Source organism: Haemorhous mexicanus, chromosome 7 (assembly GCF_027477595.1).
Source record: "Haemorhous mexicanus isolate bHaeMex1 chromosome 7, bHaeMex1.pri, whole genome shotgun sequence".
NCBI lineage: Eukaryota > Metazoa > Chordata > Aves > Passeriformes > Fringillidae > Haemorhous > Haemorhous mexicanus.
Window position 1 is genome coordinate 13526976 of NC_082347.1, and position 20233 is coordinate 13547208.

The 20233-nt window shown below is 42.6% G+C and overlaps 1 protein-coding gene across 3 annotated transcripts in view; it reads left to right on the top strand.

The window, feature by feature from the left end:
• Positions 1 to 382: 382 nt before the first annotated feature.
• The window catches only part of RHOBTB1 (Rho related BTB domain containing 1), a 48012-nt gene continuing 28161 nt past the window's right edge, over positions 383 to 20233 (top strand). Inside the window, exons 1-2 of one of the 3 annotated variants that reach the window (XM_059851128.1) lie at positions 383 to 620; positions 4979 to 5074. The gene's annotated coding sequence lies outside the window, so the exon portion shown is untranslated. Of the gene's footprint in view, positions 621 to 725; positions 886 to 4978; positions 5075 to 20233 lie in introns of those variants that run through there. The other 2 variants (XM_059851130.1, XM_059851129.1) reach the window with 2 other exon arrangements.

Consider the following 20233-nt stretch of genomic DNA (forward strand, 5'->3'; position numbering starts at 1 on the left):
CACAGGAGCATTCGCAGTTCAGGGAGGCGCACACACCTTGATTCCCATTTCATCGTGCGGATGCTCACACGGAGCAGGGAGGAGGCGGCTGGGGACCCCACCCTCTCGCGCACGGAGGTGATGCCATTGCGGCCGCTCCCCGCACGGGGCCCCGCAGGATTTCCTGCCTCCGCAGCCCCTCAATTCCTGGAAACGCCGTCTCCCGAGGGCAGGAAGGGCGAACGCGCCGCCGCCGCCGCCGGCAGTCCCAGAGCCCCGTGCGGGGCGCGGCGACCCCCGGCCCCTCAGAGCAGAGCAGAGCGGAGCGGAGCGGAGCGGCGCGCGCGCCTCCCGCCGCCGACGCGCGCGCGCCGCTGTAACGGCCGCGGCAGCAGCGCCGCGTGCCGGGGCGCGCTCACGTGACGGCGCTGGTTGGCTGGGACGCGCGCGCCCGCTCCGCGCCGGGCACAGAACGGCACGGCAGAGAACAGAACGGCACAGAACAGGACAGAGCGGCACGGCAGAGAACGGCACGGCACTGCAGGGCCGGACGGCACCGCACCCGAGACACCGCACCGCCCTCCGCACCCCGCTGAGCGTCACTTCTGTCCTGTCCCCAGCCGGTCCCGCTCCGCCCTCAGGTGAGACGCTGCGGCCCCGGGGCGGGCGCGGGACGGGCAGACGCCGCCGCCGGTCGCTGTGGGTGACCCAGCGGGGCCGGACGCCCTGGGAGCTGCGGCGGAGGAAGGAGCGGCGGGCGGCTGGGGCACCGCAGGGCTGGGACCGGCGGGCCGGGGGCGCTCCCCGTTCCGGGCCGGCTCCTGACAGGAGCCCCCAGCTCCTGCTCCAGGACGGACTCCGCACCTGCCCGCCTCGCCCTCATGTCCCGTTCTCTTCCGCGGTAAGGTCAGAAATGCTGACAGCTCGCTCGGGTGTCAGGCGGTCCTGCTGCATCGCTCCTGAGCCGTTCCATACCGTTAGACGTGTTCGCTGATTCTCTGGTTTCTCACGGTGCAGGCAGGGCGCTGGGGTACTTATCAGTACACCCGGCATGACTTTTACGTGCTCTTGCAGAGGGCTTCTTTACAAAATTCATTTTGGCTAACTCCTGTTTATGAAAACTAAATGGGCAAAACTAAATTCTGTTTGTATTTCACTTTCTGGGTATGGGTTTGGCACATTTGCCATAGAAATGAAACTTTCTTCTCGTGTAGAATCTCCAGGCACTTTCTGCATGCACTTTGTTTGAAAAGCAATTTGCTGAATTAACGTAGCATGCACAAAGATAACTTGAGTTGACATACTAGCAGCGTACCATCTATCTCGTGAGCAAAAATGGAATATTCCTGCCCTTAGGTTCCTTTTTAATCTTAAATTATTAATGGTCCTCTGCATAACAAGAATGAAATTTGTAATTGGCACAGAGTGCAAATGCATGTAGAGAACTGGATACAAGGGGAGCTGGTTATAAAGAAGGATGTGCCTCCCTAAAAGACCTAGCAGGAGAATGATGTTCAAGAGCTCTTTCTCTTCCTTACAGTTGTTGAGAACCTCTGGGGAGAAGCAGAACGCCGTACCTAGCCCAACTCTTCTGCAGCTCGTGGAAAAAAGGAATGACAAAAGGGAAAACCTTTACCCTACTTGGGGAGCATAGGAAAGCAGAGCTTTAGAGTTACTTGCACTTTCGTTTAGCAGCTGTTTAACTGAGTCGTTGGGGGTGCTTTTAAGATAGGGCTAGTGGCAATCAAAATATCCCATCTTCTTTTAGAACCTGATTGTCAACTTCACGTCAAATGTTGTCATTTATACTCAGTTGAATGGAAACATTTGTATCACACTTCATCATGTTGTTGTCTTTGTGATCAATACAGGAAAAAGTTCCTATTTCTCTTAGAGATCCCAGAAAAAAACATACTTACCAAAACTGAAATAGAAAAGGCAAAACACTTGGATTTGCTATGTATCCAACAACATTTAGGGTTTGAATGTATGTTGAGAGGAAATGTTGGTTTAGTTATCAATGGGAAGTAACATTTCTACTGTCTGTTCAACCATGTAATGTAGAGCAAGTGAGGTGTGTCATAGTAAAGATTGCAACAGTGAACTAAGGTTCTGCTCTTTCTTCTACTTAAATTTCTCACAGTATTTGAACTTTTAAAGGCAAAAGATTGAAGTGAGACCATATTAAGTAAGTCAGAAACATAAGGCTTAAAAGCACTTTTCTTCCATGTAATCCCTCACGGTTTGTTGAAGAGACTTGGGGCAGATGTACTGTAAATTTGTGGTGTTACAGAAACTGAAACCAATGCACAGAGGTGATGGGCTAGTTAAAGGAAGCTCATAAAAAAACTTGAGAGGATAAAATTCTGCAATATCATTAGTTTGGCAGTAATAGTAATAGAAATCCCCAAGAAACCAAACAAAACAGGAGTGATGCAAAGACTGGATCAGCTAAGGCTTCTGAACAACACAAAGGTGAAGCTGAGGTGGATTTGAGGGAAAAACTAGGCTGAGATTTTCTGAGTTTTCTGTAATGTCAGTGTGTATGAGGAGTGTCTTGTTCACCATAGCAGAGGCTTCTAAACCAGATTAGACATGACTGTTGGCCACAAGGAGTCATCCAGAGAGCCCAGTGTTCCACCTGGCCTCCCTTATGATCCTTCTGGGCCTGGTTTGCACTGCAAATGTTTTACTTGCCAACCTGCAGCAGGTGTTCCTGTTCCTCACCTGCCTGCCTATTTAAAAGAAATTCCCCACTTTAGAGAATTCCACCATGCAAATACACCCCTCAATAAATTACTGTGTGTTCCAGCAGGTTTTAGTTTCCCTCAGCCCACGGTGACCTTGCTGCATGTCCTGCACACGGTCTCACGGTGTGCTTGTTGCTGTGGGTGCGCATTAGCTCGGGTTCTGCCTGCCTGGGTGCAGAGCAGATGGGGGAGAGAAGGAAGTGCACTGCCATGACCAGAACTGATGCTTCCTCTGCAGGCACACAGGGTGAGGGTCACAGCAAGGCAGCTCTCTTCTGAGCTGTGAGCTCCTCCAGGCTCTGGGAAGGAAGGTGCATGTAAGGTTTAGCTGCTCTGTTCCTCTGAGTGCAGATCATCATCACAGAGATCTGCCTCCACTACCATGGTATGAGAGATGTTTGTATTTTGGAGTTGTAATAGAGTAGAACAATGCTAATTAAGAACTCAGCTGTCTTCAAAACCAGAAGGTGGAAGACTGAGAGGCAGGGGGATGAAGGCCATAAACTTTTATCTGTGAAGTGGAACTTTTAGGCTTATGCTTTAGTAATGATGAAAATCAGGTTTAGCTACATTTCTATCTGCTTACATTCTTCAAACAACTGGTCTCACTTTACAGCATAATAATTTAAAAAATATCTCAGCAAGCAGGAGAGTCTTAATGTAGCCTTTAATAGGACAATAATGTAAATGATTAATGATTGATGAAAAAGAATTGTGAATGAGCTTGTGGAAGGGCTTTACTTGTCTGAGAGTAAGAAGGATCTTGATATATCCTTGGAGGTCATGTCTGTAGATTTAATGAGGGTGAAGCCGAGAAAGGCTGTTAGAAGCAAATGAGATCTCAGTAAAGTAAAAACATAGAAAGCTCTGAGTTTATGATTAGATAAACCAGATGCCCTTTTTAAAATTTGCTTTTTGAAAAGAAATGTTCTGAAAGAAGCTGCAAGTAACTTCTAATCTGGCATCAATACTCAAGAAACAAGTAAACAGTTATGACTGGTACAGTATCAGATGAGGTATCTATTTAAACAGTTTTAGAGCCCTGAGTATGCTAATGTCACTAATTAAAATTTGGGGAGCTGTTTAATTGTTGGTTAAGGCTGTTATTGTAGGGCTTATGAAGGGAGCTGTGTGGGCCTTCCTTGGAGGAAGTAAGGGTAAGCACAGTAGAAAAGATGGTGAGAAGATTCTCCACAGTAGCAGCTGCACGAAACATGGCAGTTCAGGAAGACTGATGTGTCTTTGCCACTAAAATGCTTATTGATAAGCAGCAAAGGGAAGGGCAGGACTCCTAGAGGACATAAACATCATGCCTTTAGCTCTTGTGTCAATTCTTGTGGCTTGTTTCTTCCACAAAGGTGGAATAAAGAGTTACTTCATTTTCTGTTTGCTCTCTCTCTTGTGTTGTTCTGGGTATCTACAGAAAGTTGTATCTTCTGTGAGAAATTAACTTCAGTCCTAAATTCAGTTCTGAAATGATCCTGATAAGAAGGGAGAAGTGCCCAGTGGGCTACTCCTCTGTTCATTTGAAGACTCTGCGTTTCACTGCTGCTATTCAAGCAAGCCTGAACCTCTGAGACCTACTTGTGCCCCTGAGCTTTGCTTTTAGGGCAGCATCAGAGGTGAAATCAATGTTGTTCCCACCTTCAGTTCTTGGAAAACCTCCACCTTGCTCCTGGATGGGAACCAAGCCACAATAAAGTAGGCATTTACCAACCCAATGAAGGACATTTATGGTTAATTTCATTTGTTACCAAAGGGGGGAAGCAGCACAGAATTCCCAGTTCATGTGTCATCAGGCTGTCAGCTCATATTTTAGAGTCTTGTCACCTTGAAGGTAGCCAAAAAAATCCCTCCTCAGAGTCTGGTTCCTAAGAGAGAGGAGCTGGTTAACTGGGATACAGCAGTGTTAGCTTCTGACACCTAAGGTGGTTTGGGTTTTTTTTAATCTAAATCCTTAAGGAAATTATTCATGAAAAAGCTTCATTTGACAGAGTTGTGTCAGTCTCCAATTCTTCCCAAAAGCTCTTCAAGCTACCCATGATTTCTTTACTGCATTGGAGCAAAGAGTGTTTTAGTAAAGATACACAGTTTACCTGTTTGAAACTTCTAAAGGCTGTTTTGTTGACCAAGCAGGCCTGTTTTACAATATAAGACACATCATAAAAGATGTTGCTGTTGCATGTGTTGTAATTTTAGGTTGAAAATACTAAAGTGTATTCTTTTTTTTTTCCTTCTTTCCTCCTTAGGAGTGCCACATTAAGAGAAAGACATGAAGTATTTTTAATGAAATTCTTCTTTTGATCAAGCTGCTAAAAATGGATGTGAACGTTTTCTCCTGTGAGGTAAGTATTGACAGGGAGAAATAAAAAACAACCTTGGCTTGTTTCACTTAGTGTTGTCTGTCACCACTGCTCTTCTGACCAGCAGCTTTTGGTCAAGTATTTTAGAGCTATAACATCTGTGTCTTGGCATACTTTGTACCAAAAGTCTTAACTGAAAAGTCTTACAAATAATAGTTTCATTTACAGGATTAGTCAGCTTTGTTCTGATATTCCTGCAGATAAAAACAAATGTTGGTGTTGCAGGGGTTGGTTATGAGCAGCTTCTGCACAGAGTAGCTTTTGACCCAATATCAAGCTTTTTCCAAGCATCAAAGAAACGGAAGCTGCAAAGTCTGATTTTCAAGAGTGAATACTCACCCAGACTAACTGCAGGTGCAGGAAATGAGCTAGATCCTGGGATGAAGGAAGAGTTTGCACCACAAACATGTAGGTACTTTTCCATGCATCCAGGCAGCTTTCTAAGTTCCTGCTCTAGGCAGCCTAGGGAAAAGTGAGGCTTTTGCCAGTCTGAGTTACAGGTGTATATTTATATTGCTTTTGTCAAGCATCACAGCCAGGTGTTCACAGTTCCTGCAGTAAGTATGTAAGTTAGTTAAACCAAATACATGTCCTTAATTTAGGATCGTGGGAAAATTCAGGTTGTAAGAAACCTCTGAAGATCATAGAGTCAAACCCTCTGCTCACAGTTTGGAGTAGTCAATGAAATTAGGTCATTTTCATCCACTGGCCTTCTCGGTCTGTTATATGTTCAGAAGTATTAACAAAAGATGGGTTTATAGCTTTCCATATGTATTAAATGTACATTATAATAGTGCAGATAAGATGCTACTAAATATTGTCAGAAGGGAGAATATTTTAATTAAGACAGGATTGCAGAGGAATGGCCTGTTTCTCTGAACAAAGGAAACAATAAATCTCTGATGTGTTCATTTCTTGCAATTGCAAATGAAACCTCCACAGGTCAGCTAACACTGAGCAAATGTCATGCTGCCAGTATTTTCAAGACGGATTCCCTTGAAGAATTACCCCTTCCCAGGCATCTCTGGGGAATTGATTTATTTACTTCCTCCTGTAAGCAAAATTGCTTTCTCATAATAAATGGAAGGGAAGTGAACATTGCTTATCCCGTCTGAAACATGTTACTGAAATATTTCCTCTTAAGTATAAATATTTGTTCATGGGAAAACATAGTGACAATGTGAATAAAAATAAACATCTTGTCAGGAAGCTTAGGGAGCAATCTCCCTCCTGGGCTCTAAAAGTAAACACAAACCAAGCATCCCTCCTCCCCCCATCATTGTGAACTACCAAGCAGAACATTCTGTGAGCCCTAGGAGTAGCTACTTCCACTGTTTTGGCCAGGGAGGATTATACAATGAAGGGGTTAATCTTGTCAGCAGAAAGACCTCTTAGCATTCAGAGCCTCATAGGAGGGTCAATGAAGTGAAGAGACACTTGGTTTACTTTGGATTTATGCTTATCTCAATGTGCTTGGAATTGATCCCTCAAAATTGGTAATTTAATAGCTTTAATAGTTACATTAGTAATTTAATGAGCCCCATTCAGGACATCATCAAAGACAAACATATACTTTGTGAATAAAAATAGAAGTAATTTTATAGGCAATGCAGTTCCTGAAAGCCAGTATACAGTATTACACATATGCAAGTTGTGATTGTCATGGTTTAACCCCAGCCAGAAGCTAAGTACCATGTAGTTGCTTGCTTATGTACAAAAAGGTAAAACACGTGGGCTAAGGACTGTTTAATAATTGAAATAAAATATGATAATCATTGGAATTAAAAGGGAGAGAAAAGAAGGGGAGAGAAATAAAACCCAGAAAAAGAAGTGGGGCACATGTGCTGGCTGAGGCCCAGACCAGCCCTGAGCTGCCCGTGGCAGCTCCCAGTTGACCCCCCCAATTTATATACTAGGCATGACCTTTTAGGGTATGGAATATCCCTTTGGGCAGTTTGGGTCACCTGTCCTGCCCTGCTCCCCCTCAGCTGCTAGTGTACCTGCTCACTGGCAGAGCACTGAAATGTCTCAGTTTGGAGTGAGCACTACCAAGCAACGCCTACAACGCCCGTGCGTCATCAGCGTTCTCATAGTGAGTCCAAAACACAGCTCTGTACCAGCAACCAGGAGGAAAATTAACTCTAGTCCAGCTGAAACCAGGACAGTGATGCTATGAATTATTTAATACACATTGACTGATCTCGCCATCAAAAAGTACCTATTGAGGGAAATGGCACACCCAAGAATCCAAATATCTCTTTTTACCTCTGCTCTCAGTGTCAAGCCTTTCTTCCCAAACTGTTTTAAAATGAATTTCTGTAACATGTATAGCTCATGTAGGTAAATTACAGAACAATATTCTCAAAAACTTGCTGTTTCCACACCAGTTCCTGTTGCTTCTCTGATTTGGTCTCACTTCTCAAAGTGAATATATCTGCAGGTCTGAAAAAAAGTTTACTTATGGATGGGTGTGTGCTTGAATGCTGCCTCTCTGGAAGGTGTGTCTTTGTAGAGGTGTTTTTTACTCCTGAATATCCCAGTCAAAGCTAATTTGCTTTTGGGCTTCTGTGTCACTTGAGGTTTTATGAGACAAGTAGCAGTAAATTTAGCTGTCTGGGTAAAGAAGCTACTGCTCTCTCAGAGATTAGTGTCTTCACAGTCAGTGGAATAAAATAGCTACTGCCTCTACAGTGCAATCTGGTACTTGAATGTATCTGACAATTCAGAATGGTAAATAGAAAGTTCTGGACTGTGCAAAGCCAGCTGAGGGGTGTGTGTGCAACAGTAACCTTCAGCAGAATTAAATTTATAAGAGGAAATTTTAAATTTTGAATCTGCTTGAACTAGTTCTTCCCAGACTTATAACTGCTTATGACTAGAGATTAGAAACAAGGACTGCCTTGTGTGGGTGGTTCAGGTGTGAGAGGAAGGGCAGTGTTGCTCTTTGTTGCTTTTGATCTTTGTAATTAAATTTATGTTCTCTAGCACTGTTTATCATACTGTTGAAATCCATGTTCCTAACTTTATCATGGGATTTGCTGTGCTTTACATAGAGGAAAATGTTTTTCACAACAACTATGCAGAATCAGGAACAATTTATTACAGTTAGGTGGGAAAGGAAGAAAGAAACAATGCAGTTCTGAAATGTCCATTAATTCAGGGAGCTTAAGCATCAAGGTACCCAACATAAGAAATCAAAGCTGGGATGTAAAATCAGTGCTGTTACATCAGAATATTCTCTTGCCAGCTGGAATTACCTGTCTCTCACACCTCTGGAAGCAAGGGCCTAGCACCCTCAAAATGAGGATTTGCAGTAACGAAAACATAGTATGGTAACAGTACCTGAGCTTTAGCTTCTTTTTGTTTTCAGCTGCTTTCTCAGTGGTAGAATTTGTTTCTGCATGGGCTCCTAGATGTGCTCAGCATGGGCAGGTGTCCCAGTAATTGTTCTGAGTAACAGGTACAGTTTACACTTGAGATGGATGTATGCATGGGACCAAATAAGATTAATACCTTCATAGTTCTTCTCTTCTACCATTACCCAGGAAACAAACTCTTGCCTGACTGGGAAATTACTTTATAAAAGTTTAAAAATAGAACGCTACATGTCTTGCTACTTTGTTGAAAGAGAAAAAAAACCCTTCTAGTAGAATTTGTGATGCTTTGGCAATATGACTTTCAAGCAATGAGTGGATGAGAAATTTCAAGGCACTAGAATATTTTTGATTTTGTTAAAGCTCCCTGAATGCCTCATCAGCTTCAAAACCCCTGCTATTGCTGGTTCTAGTTTGTTTTTAATCTTACAAAGTTATATTCTGTTCCTGACATATTTAAATGCTGCAGTTATAAGTGTAATTGGAAGGTGATGTCTTTTACTAAGCACTTTGCAAATTACACAGTATACACAGACTCCTTTAAGTTCTCTGATTTGCGCCTAATCTGTAGTTCAGACCTGTGATACTTTTCAGGCAAATCCTGGAAGTAGTCCTACACTCTCTGTGAAAACTGCAAGTATATGCAAGAAGTATGTGATTTCATGGTTGATAGCCTTTGAATGGTAGCATTTAAAAGAACAAAATCCTTCTTGGAAACTATTCCTAATAAACATAATTAGGGAAGTCTCATCAAGCAGCCTGTGGTGAAACATGCAAACTGTCTTTATTGCCTGCTGCTTAGACTTGGAATCACTCATGTGTGTTTTCTTGTATGGATCACTTGTGTGCATTCTTCTGCAATTTCTGCAATTACCATTATCCTTCAGCTACACTGTTTTGCTAGAATTTATAGGAAGTGTTTCAGGGCGTGAAAGATATCCATCAGAACCAACCTGGTAATATTGTTTTGTTTATGGTTTATGGTCTTAACTCATTGGGGAAACAAAAAAAAATGGGAGCTAGATTTGTTTATACATATTGAAGTAAACCACTAAAATACATGAGTGGCATTTGGAAAGTAGAAACCTTGTGTTGATATAATCCAGTCTCACCCACTGAATTTGTTGTGTTGCAAAAATGCAGGCTTTGCAAGGCAGTCTTTGCTAGTGTGACTAAATCTTGTCAGTAAACAAGTATAAGGTGATGGTTAGAGGCACAAGGTCTTACCTTCCTGGCGAAGCTTCCTCTTACAAAAAATAAATGTGGTTCCAAGGTATAAAATACAGAGAACGTAACAAAGTTTGAGTTTTCAGCTTGAATTCATAAAATCCCACAGTGTTGCTACTGTGCAGAATCACACTGTTCAAAATAAATAAAGATACGTACTGTAATCTTGGGGGAGGGGGGGAATGGAATTGTAATCCAAATAAGCACACTCTTTGAACAGTCTAGTGAAAAAAATTGTGACGTTTCAGGTGCATCATTCATTTCTGTTTTGTTTCAGCTGCTTTAAGTTATCATCTTTCTAAGACAGGCATGTAGCAACTAATTCTGTGAACTTTTTCTTCTTGAATTACTCCCCGAACTGAAGCCCAGAGGAGTCCCTGGAAGCTTTTCCTCAACTCTTTCTGAAGGATTTATATCAGGCTCTTAAAACCATAACTGGGTCTTACTTTCATGTCTAGCTCACTATGGGACAGAGGTACAGAGGAGTAAGTTGTAGCTAATAAGGCTGTTTCTCTAAGGTCAGTGATGATGAGATTAAGCTGCCTTTGATTCTTCTGCTTAATCCTGCTCTGTTGGTTTGACAGCCTATAAAGATCAGAGTATGGCTGGTGGCTGCTGTTCTTGTATATAAGCAGTGATTCAGAGACCAGTAACACTAGGCTTTGGCAGCTGTGAAAAAGGTGACAAAATCCACTTTGTTTCTCTTCCCCTCACCCTACCCCATGTTTTCCAGTTTCTTTAAATAGAGATCTGTGTTCAAGACTTGTCCTCGTCATCTCTTCATACCACCAACAGAAGGAATTCCAGCCAGGGGTGGAACATTGCTGCAGAGATCTCTACTTGTGTATTGCTCCTGTCGAATTTCTGAAATCTCTGACCAATATTTTAGCTTCTAAAATTTGGTCTGCATTTCGTATCCTCCTGTGTATAAATGTACTCCGCTTTTAGTAGGTGATTTATGCAATCCTCAAAAGGCAGAGAGAGCATTTATTATGCTTGGAATAAAAAGGGCTGATCCATTTATGTACGGTTTTTAAAGCTCAATAGCTTAGATCAAGAGTGAGAAGCAAAGACTGTGTATGTCATTGAAAACCTTCTGTAGTTGTAGTATAAAGATGTTTCAAGTCTCTTGGAAACTCAGTTCTCAGAGAAAAGTGAATTTTGACTGATCTACATAGAGGAGAGATAGAGACTGACAGCTAGCCACAAGGTCAGACAGATAGACAGAAAATCATCCCCAGCTGACTGTTTGCTATGACTCTTATTTCATTCCACAAAGAAGTTCTTTCCATTCCATTAACATCTGATTAGATGGCAGAAACATTTTAAGAAGCTCTGAACAGTTATGCAGATGCCAGCACTATTACTTCCAGATTCATTCCCACGCCAAACAGCAAAATGACAAGTCAAGAAGAAATCCTCCTACTAGTCAGTTTTTTCTGTTTAGGTGTTTTTGGTTTTTTTTTTTTTTTTTTTGGGATGTGTTTTTATAAGTTTTAAATCTTTTGTATCCAAGTTGTAGTCCTGAGAAGCGAGGAGTGTGGAATATAGCAAATACAAGCTGTTGCAAAATTGCTCCCATTAGAAGAGATTACACATGTGATACAAAACTCTGCCATAGAACCAATTCTTAAAACAGCCTCATCCTCTCTGGGTTGGGAGTGCAGTGAGCCATAATTCTGCCACTTTTTCCCTTGGGAGACTCTTATATAACTGCTCAGCTGTTTCTCTTGCTGTTCTTCTTATTAAGCCAAAATTTTGTTTTGCTTAACTGTATCCTGATACACCTAACTTTGCAGATTGGAACTGTTCAAGTGGATCCACTCCCTTTTAAGACCAGACCCCGCAGTCTGTAGAAAGAGAAGGGTGGCAGCAAAGGCAGTTTATCAGAGTTTAAGGGGCCTTTAGAGGGACTGTGACAGTGCAAGTGAACAGGCTGGGACATAACCTGGCTCGGCTGAGCGCCCTTCCAGCAGCAGGGACAGCCACATCTGGGGCTGCCTGAGCCTGAGAATAGTGAGGGGGTTGAGGGCAGAGCTTATTCCCCTCTGCTCTGTACTTGTGAGGTGGCTGCTGAGAAACTCTGCTCAGTTTTGGGCTTCCATTCCAAAGAGGGATTGACCAACTGAAGACAGCGCAACCAAGGGCTGCTGATACTGTGGGGAAACTGAAACATGAGATATACACAGACACACTGGGCGAGCTGTTTATCTAGCCTGGAGAAAAGAAGGTTAAGAGGGCATCTAATTACTACCTCAGGTAGTCACTAGGGGTTATGGGGAAACCAGATCTACTCTGTGCAACAAACAGACAAAAGACAGCAGTCAAGTAGCAGCAAGGAGGGTGCAAAGAAAAAATTTTCTCACTGTTGTAAAAAAAGCCATTTGCATAGTGAGTGGCTAAGCAGGGGAACATGTGGATTGGAGATTGTGGACTGATTGTCCTTAACCAGATCAAGCTTTGAAGTTATCTGTGCATTGAGGAGGAGGTTGGACTAGATGACCTCTGGAGGACTCTTCCCACCTAAATTGATAATCTGTTTTGGAGTGAGGTGGAGAAAATTAAGGTCTTGTAATTAACAAGATTAAATATGGAAGCAGGAAAATGCAAAAGCCAATATGCTACACATAATTAGATTGTAAACTAAAGCATTGTCGAAATATAACCCTCTGAAAAAAATGTAGATAGTTAATTTTTCTTCCAAATTATAAGTATTGGCATTTTCCTTCTGTAGATGTTTTTTTTCCTTACTTGGCTGTTCAAAATACATGCCTATATTAAGCCTTCTATATCCCTTTTCTAGTGAAAAAGAATAGGGAAATATAATTCATAAGGCAAACCACTAGTGCTGTATATCATTCACAGAATGCTCTAACAAAATCTGGTGCACTGCAGGCTTCTTAAGCGACGATGGTCTTGCACTATATTTAGCATTCAATGAAGAACTGAAAAAAAACTCAACAAATAAATGTATAGTGCTCTATGTTGGTGTCTAATGAAAACAGTAAAGGTATCAATGTGTGTGTTACATGTCTCCATCTCTGAGAATTAGGAAAAATGTGGGATTGTTGAAAAAGGGATGCAACTGGCCTAATCAATTTGCATAGCTGGCTGAGAGCAGATGTTGATGTCACTAAATAGAGACACCTTACGTCAAATGCTAAGCAAAGAGAAGAACGGACTGGGTACAATGTGCAATAGTTTTGAAAAGAAAGCTAATTAGCAATGCATGAGCATTTGGCAAGGATACATTGCAGCCCTGAATGCAAACCTTCAAAAATTGTATTGACAGGAAATGAGTTGAATTTTATTTCAATGTTTATAGGGTATATTCTTACATAGTTTTATTCAAGGCATTTGTTCTCTTTATGAACTTTTTATGGATAAAATTTAATGAAATATATTCTAAACCATTACAAAAGTAGTTAGAAATTATTTTGATCTACCCACGTAATTGAAGTCTCTAAGCCTAATTGTGGGGGAAAAGTAGACTACAATGACAGGAGCTGAGTAATTCTGATGTTTTAATTCACATGCTGCCAGTTGGCTGAGACTACATATACCACACGCAGTGGGTAGATGGTGAAGTCCATAACTGAAGCACCACGTTTCCTTATTTTGGTTGTACAACATTCACTCATGGTCTCTTTGTATTGTTGAAAGCAAATTTCATGGACTGAAGAGAGCACATTCTGTCCCTGTGGGATTGCCATATGCTATGTGGAACCCATACGGGACAATTTAACTTACTTTATTTTACTTAATTCCTTGTGCATTTAAATTATTTCTACTAACATTTTTAAAATCCAAACATGCTCCTAAAGTCTTCTAATATGAAAGGCCGCTGCATTCAAGGGTAGGTGAGAGAGAAACTCTAGGATGTCCTATACTATTTGGTTTTTGGTTTGGACAGTCCCAGGCAGTGTCTGCAATGTCAGACCTGCCCTCTTTCAGTGAACAAGATCAGTTCTGTAACTGTCCCTGCTGAGTGTTGTTGGTATAGCTTGTCATAGGAAACTGCATTTGTGCTTGGGTGTTGCAACCTAAAGCAGAAGAAAAATAATCTCAGTTGTCCTGAATTAAAAGCTTGAGTGGGTCCTCAGATGGAGGAAAGAGCCACAACACCACATTTTAAAATTTTTTTTTTTAAGCAGACTGTACCTAGACATCTAATACAGGGAATAGCCTCTTGCTTCCACATCTTGCTTCCTTGGGTCTGGGATGTAGACTTTCTCAGAATGCTGATAAACAGAAATGTAAAATCTAAAGCCCAGAGTTGCCATGCTTAGACTATCAACCCTCTGCAGATGAAACAGACTTAGATTATGATGGGATGGTGAGAAGCACAGGCTCCCCTTCCAGAAGAGTTTGTCAAAGAAACGAAACCAAGTGCGTGTAGTCCCTTCTTCCGGCACTTCCTGTTATCCTTGACTGGTATTTTTTCAACCTGTCTCCTCCTGAGCCTTTCTCTGGTGTCTCAGAAATGCAGAGGATGGAAGGGCCTGAGGGCACTGAGCTTCAGCATTTCTGAGCTGGTAGAAAGTTCCTTAAGGAGTTCTGCTAACAGTGCATGTTGAAGCAGCCTCTGGAATTAAACTGACTTTCAAGATCCAGGAGTAGAAAGGTTATTTGTGAACTCAGTCACAGTCTGTGCACAACTGATGCTCTCTACTGATACTTTTTAATCATCTGAGAAATATAGTCTCAAAACCAAAAGGTTAGTTTAGCCCCAGAGTAAAAAATAATACATTAGAGCATGTGGGGATGTGGATTTACATTTGTGCTTTCAAATGCATTTTATAATTTAGCAAAACTAAGATAATTCTAAGTAGAATTCTCCATGGGAGTAAATGCATTTTTAATTTATTATTTTAGTCTTTTTTTATCCAGTTGTTCTCTCAGTTGTGAGATAATGTTTAAAGCTCATAACTGAGCTGCAGTGACGGAGCTCACTTGGCAGCCCATAAACATGTTTTGGAAAGCTGTATTGACTTGGCAAAAGCAGACTGTAGTTAAATGCTACCATGGTCCAATGCCATGTCCTTTAGGATTGCTTGCAAAGACAGAGCTTATTCCCTTCTCCCTTTCCCTCTAGCTGTTATTCCTCCCTGAAAACAAACAAATGAAAATGAAAAATCCAAGCTGGCTACCTGAAATACTTGAACATCCAAATGAGTAAAACTTTACCATTCATGTATTTTTAATGCTTATGCAAAGTCAGTGGGAATATTTGTGGTTTATTGCTGTGCTTTCTTGTACCAAAGCCTAGAAACTGTCAGTTGCTCCACACCCTATTAGAGATGCATTCCAACCACTTCTCAATGTGTCACTCAAGTTTATGGTCAAAACTAAACTGTTTGTTTTAAAAGTTTGGGAATATGTAAATACACTTCCATACAGGGTTATATATCAGAGAGCAGAGAATTTCTGATTGTCCTGGGGTTTTGTTTTGTACTTTATACTGGAAAAGCTGCAATCTGAATTATGTAAGAAGTTATACATTTGTGGTAGGAAAGTACTGAATGGTAAAAATTGCTGTAGATGGTCATTAAAATGGAAATGATATAGTAGCATGTACCTATTTCCACAGCAGCAGAAGCTTTTATCACCCTTTCCTGAAACAGGAAAAAAGAGAGAAACTTGAGACCTTTTCTTTATCCCCATCTAAAGAAATGCCCTCTTTCTCTTTTTCCCATTTTAACCACCTGACTAATCTTTGTCATTGCTGTATTTTGCTAAATTTACTATTGTGCACTAAAAATAACACTTTCTTCCTGTCCTCTTCCTTTTTTCTTTTTTTCTCTGTAGAAAAGCTCTGTAAAGAGCTGGGAATCAGATCTAAAGGTTTGTGGTGTTTTTATTGGCTTGGTTTGGAATTTTTTTTTTAATTGCAGTCCAGCACTTCTTGAGTCAGTGTCATGGCAAGTCTGGTTGCTTTGTATCAGTTTTCTCTAACGTGATGCTAACTTACCTGTTCTCACATTAACACTCACTGTTTGCAGCAGTGATAGCCTAGGTATTTTTAATAGAGACATGGGTTCTAGCTCTGATTTTTCTTCAGAAAGTGATCATTTAGACTGTAGAAAAAAGGTACCAATAAGGAATTAAAAATTGACATACTGAAACACTTCAGTAAAGGAATACCTTTTGTATAACACTGCTTTACCCAGCCTCTTGAATTGAGTGGGATGAACATGAGGTTTTTTTGTTTTCCTAAAAACTGTGTATCTGAGAGACAAGTGAATATATGGAGTTGTTGTTCTTGCATAGAATGAAAAATTTAGCTCTAATTTGTGGAGAAGAAAAATTCCCATAGAACTTGAAACTTAAAAACCAGAAGGTAATTACACTACACATTTTAAATCTTTTAATTTTGATTTTTACTATTTGTTGCCTGCATTATCAACTTGATATTTCTTTGCTTGTAAGCAGATGTCTGAGTGAGAATTGTCCATCCAAACTGTGCAAAGCTAGGAGAATGATACTTCATATTTGCCATGATTGACATTGTTCTCCTGCCCCTGATAGCTTCCTTTGATATTAAATTGCAAACTGTAATTTGTACTGACATAGAAGTACACAACTGAAATTTGTTGCAGTCTGACCTGGTTAATGTAAGTTTGGCTTCTGTGTATTTGAAAAATATAAGTAATTGACTATAACCAAATGCATTTGGATACTGTTAACCTGTTACTGGTACAGATAACTATTCTTTTAAGTGGAATTTTTAAACAACTTTATAATGTTTTCCAACAAATTACTGTCTTAATGCTGTGAGACTGTGCTATGTGTGAGACCAGGTCTGTAAGCGAATATTTTTGAATAGTGACTACTTTCTGAATAGTCACAGCTATGTCAAAAACTGTCCTTAGCTGTGCAATTGCGACCATGCCTCTTACTGGTTAGTGACAGTTTTGTTGATGTCAAGTGGTAAACACAGAGCCAGAGACTGCTGTTGTAGCCGGGAGCCAGGTCCGGATTGTAACACAGGGCCTTGAGCTGCCTTCACTGGTTTGAAAACACCAAGTCTAGATTGTCGCTGTAAGAGAAAGGGAGGTTGTGGTTTAATTGCGATGTGTGTATTTTACATGAAGGCTTCAAAAAGTAGTGAGACTACAGAGAAGTGATTTCAAAAGCTATCAGCAGCACCAAAAGTAAGAAATCACATACACAACTTAGAGCATCATCCAGGGAGGCTTTCAGGACCTTTGCACTGTGAATGTATGAACAGTATTTACAGTGTATACGTATAAAGACTGCCTCTGGAGGGTGTTGCTTTGATTTCAAGTTGTTTCGTGTCCGAGCTTTTACCGTGCGAGGCCATGGCAGAAAGCCTGCGCTGCCGGCCGAGGGGCAGGAGCGGGATGCGCCCGGTGATCCCTGCTGCGGGCCGTGGGGCAGGGGCGGGATGCGCCCGGCCATCCCTGCTGCGGGCTGTGGGGCAGGGGTGGGATGCGCCCGGCCATCCCCGCTGCGGGCCGTGGGTCGCTCCGCCGGGCGGGCAGGCGGGGGCGGCTCCATCCTCCGCCCCTTTACGCGCGGCCGCGGTTTCATGAATGAAATCCAATCGCCGCGCTAAAAATAGACCGCGGGGCTGGCACGTCACGGTTGCCGCCGGCCCCGCCGCCGCCCGAGGCAGCGCCGCAGGGCGGGCCGGGCCGGGCCGGGCCGGGCGGGGACCCCGCCGCGGGGCCGGGCGGGCGGAGCAGCGCCGGCGGCGATGCTGCCTCCGTGCCGAGCCGCGCCGGCTCCGGGCGCTGCCCCGCCGCCGTGAGAAGCAGTGGGAAGGGGGCGCGGCGGCGGCCGCCACCCCCTGCGGGGCCCGGGCCAGCCCCGCTGCACGCAGCCCGGCCGCCGGGCATCCCGCCCTCCCGGGTAGGTGCCGCGTCGCCCGGGCGCGATGGTGCTCCGAGCTGCCGGTGTGCGGGGCCGGGGCGGGCCGGCAGCCAGCGGGTCCGCAGGGGGCGGGTGGCGGCGCCCCGCGCGTCCCGTGTGCCCGCAGGTGCTCTCCCGCCTGGTCGGGAGAGAGCAGGAGGTGGTGGCATCCTCCCCTCCTCCGAGGACAGAGAGAGATGAGTCCTTGATGAAGCAGATCTGTCTAGGTTCCTTTTCCAGCGAGGCCACGAGTTGCAAGGCAAAAATAGACGGGTATGATGTGCACGGGAAGCACAAACCTCCTGGCGCTTGGTACCTCTGAGTGTCACTTAGTGAAAACCCGAAGGATTTCTTTTCCCCCTCTTTTTTCCCTTCCCCTTTCTTTCTCCCTGCCTTGTCTGTGGAGTCTACTGTGAGTTGCTGTGACAACAGCAGGAGGCTGTTGGGTGGTCTTGTGGCACAGATTATCAGGTGTTTATGTCGGGACCTCTCTCTGGGCCATAGAAAGGGGCTGTAGAGACAAACAGTAGTAGACTTTTAATTTGTTTAGTCAACCTTTGGTAGGTATTGTGGCATCTGACATCTAGAGCAAAGAGAAATCAGTCACTGGATGTACCAAGGCAGACTAGGTGGAGGATGTGCCTTCTGTTGGTCAAGACGCTACTCTGATGGCAACAATATACTTGTTTAAAAAATGATAATAATAAAAGAAATCCCTTGAGGTTCTGCATATTGTCACAGCAAGAGCAAGGAAGTGATGCCAGAATAGTCTCAATGACTTTGTTCATCCTCAGTTTGTGTACTATTTCAGGACACACAGCTGACTTGAAGCCAAATGTTCAGCTTGAGCTGTGATAGCTTGAGCTCTACTAGAAGCTGAGGTGGAAATTAGCTTTTCCAGTGTGCTTAAGTGGAGTCCTTTAGCTGCTGGTCTTTCTAGGCAAAAATAATGCATGTGCAGGGAAACCCACCATTGATAGGATCATGCTGAAGAATTGTCATTACTGCTCAGTCTAAGTGGTAGTATTTCAGTACATGCTGTATTTCAGGATCAGGAGTCACACCTCATGGAAATGGAATGGCTTCATTTTTTTTTCAGTATTTTTCTGAGGTCCTCTTCCATTAGCTTATGCATTTCTTTCTGTGTATGTTGCATTTGCACACCTGATTCTATGTCTCAGATATACAGTGCACCTACACACTATTAAAGAAGAAAAAAAAGTGAGTTCAGTATTTGTACTAGGGTTCTTTATCTAAGTGACATAATATTTAATGAGCATAAGATCTTGGACAAACTCAGATACACAGAAGTATTTTTATCCAAGAAGAAATAAACATAAATTTCAGCTCTGGGAAGCTTTCTAAAACTCCTGCCCTTTTAAAACTCCAAGCTTCATAAATACTGTAAAGCATTAGGCTGAGAGGAAGAGCTGATCACTTGACCAGTAAATCCTGATGTTTGATTATTTGTTAATACATTTTATTTGGAAAAATACTTAAGTCCTTTATCCAGATGTTACCCTGTGCTGAAAGGGATGAAAGGACAGAAGGAGGGGAAGCAAAGGAGCAACAGGTGTTTGATATGCCCCTCCCTTGCTCCCTTCCTTCCTGCCCAAAAGTATACAAACATTGTAGAGCAAAGTATGTGCTTGGGGAGGGGAAAAGGAAATGCTCAGGTGTCCTTGCTGTATACAACAGACTTGCAGAGCAGCTAAGAGACTGGGTGATTGTATCCTTGGATCATTGGGTTTCCATAAAAGAGCTCAAAACTTTCTGCTGAAGGAGTGAGTGGCGCATGAGCTATAATTGGTGCACCTGTAGTGTGTGTGGTCATAGCTGGGGCTCTTTAGCATTACAGACAGATAATAAAATAAAAATATGGATTCCCTTTGCCTCCCATCCAACACTATTCTACTTTCTGTTTTCCTCTCCTTTTTGTCTGACATGAAACACAAGATAGCAATTTCTTTCTTCTTTAAATTATGTTTTGCTTTGCAAATGAGTCTCTGTGTAGCACTAGACATCACAAGTAATCCCTCAATCTATGTGTCTCATGCACTACTCCATTAATGTTGCTGGATTTGCATTTGAGACATAAAAGAAGAACTTGACCCATGATCTGAAAATAGCATTTACCTGAAGTCTGCCATCCTGAAGTGTTTGCTGTTCCAGTGAGTGTTTAGGTCCTTGGGTGGGTTTTTACTGCTGTCATTATGAGGTCTCACTCTCCTTTGGTAGTTTCCTAGTGGTAATAGTGTCTGGGAATGAATAAAAGTACATATAATGTCTTTCTAAGATCACTGATTAACAAAGAAGAGAATGCGTAAGAAATGTCACATGAAGTTCAAGAAGCAAGAGCCTGATTCTATCTTTTGGAAAGAGAACAAGTACAGAAAGTAAATTCAACAGCTCTCTGTGCTAGAAGGTCACCATTGTCTCTGGAATATTCTATGTTTGTAGCTCTAGTGAAGCTTGATAAACATTTTCCCCACAGAAATGCACAAAAGTTGTGAGAATGCCTTATTAGGTGGTGATTGTTGTTACTCTTTCAGTACTGTTGGGAGCACTGCTTAGGAACAGCATACAATGTCAACCCCTCTTTCATGTGTGTGTACAATCACTAACAACCTCTGCCAAAGTATCAGTAGTTTAATACTGCACAAGC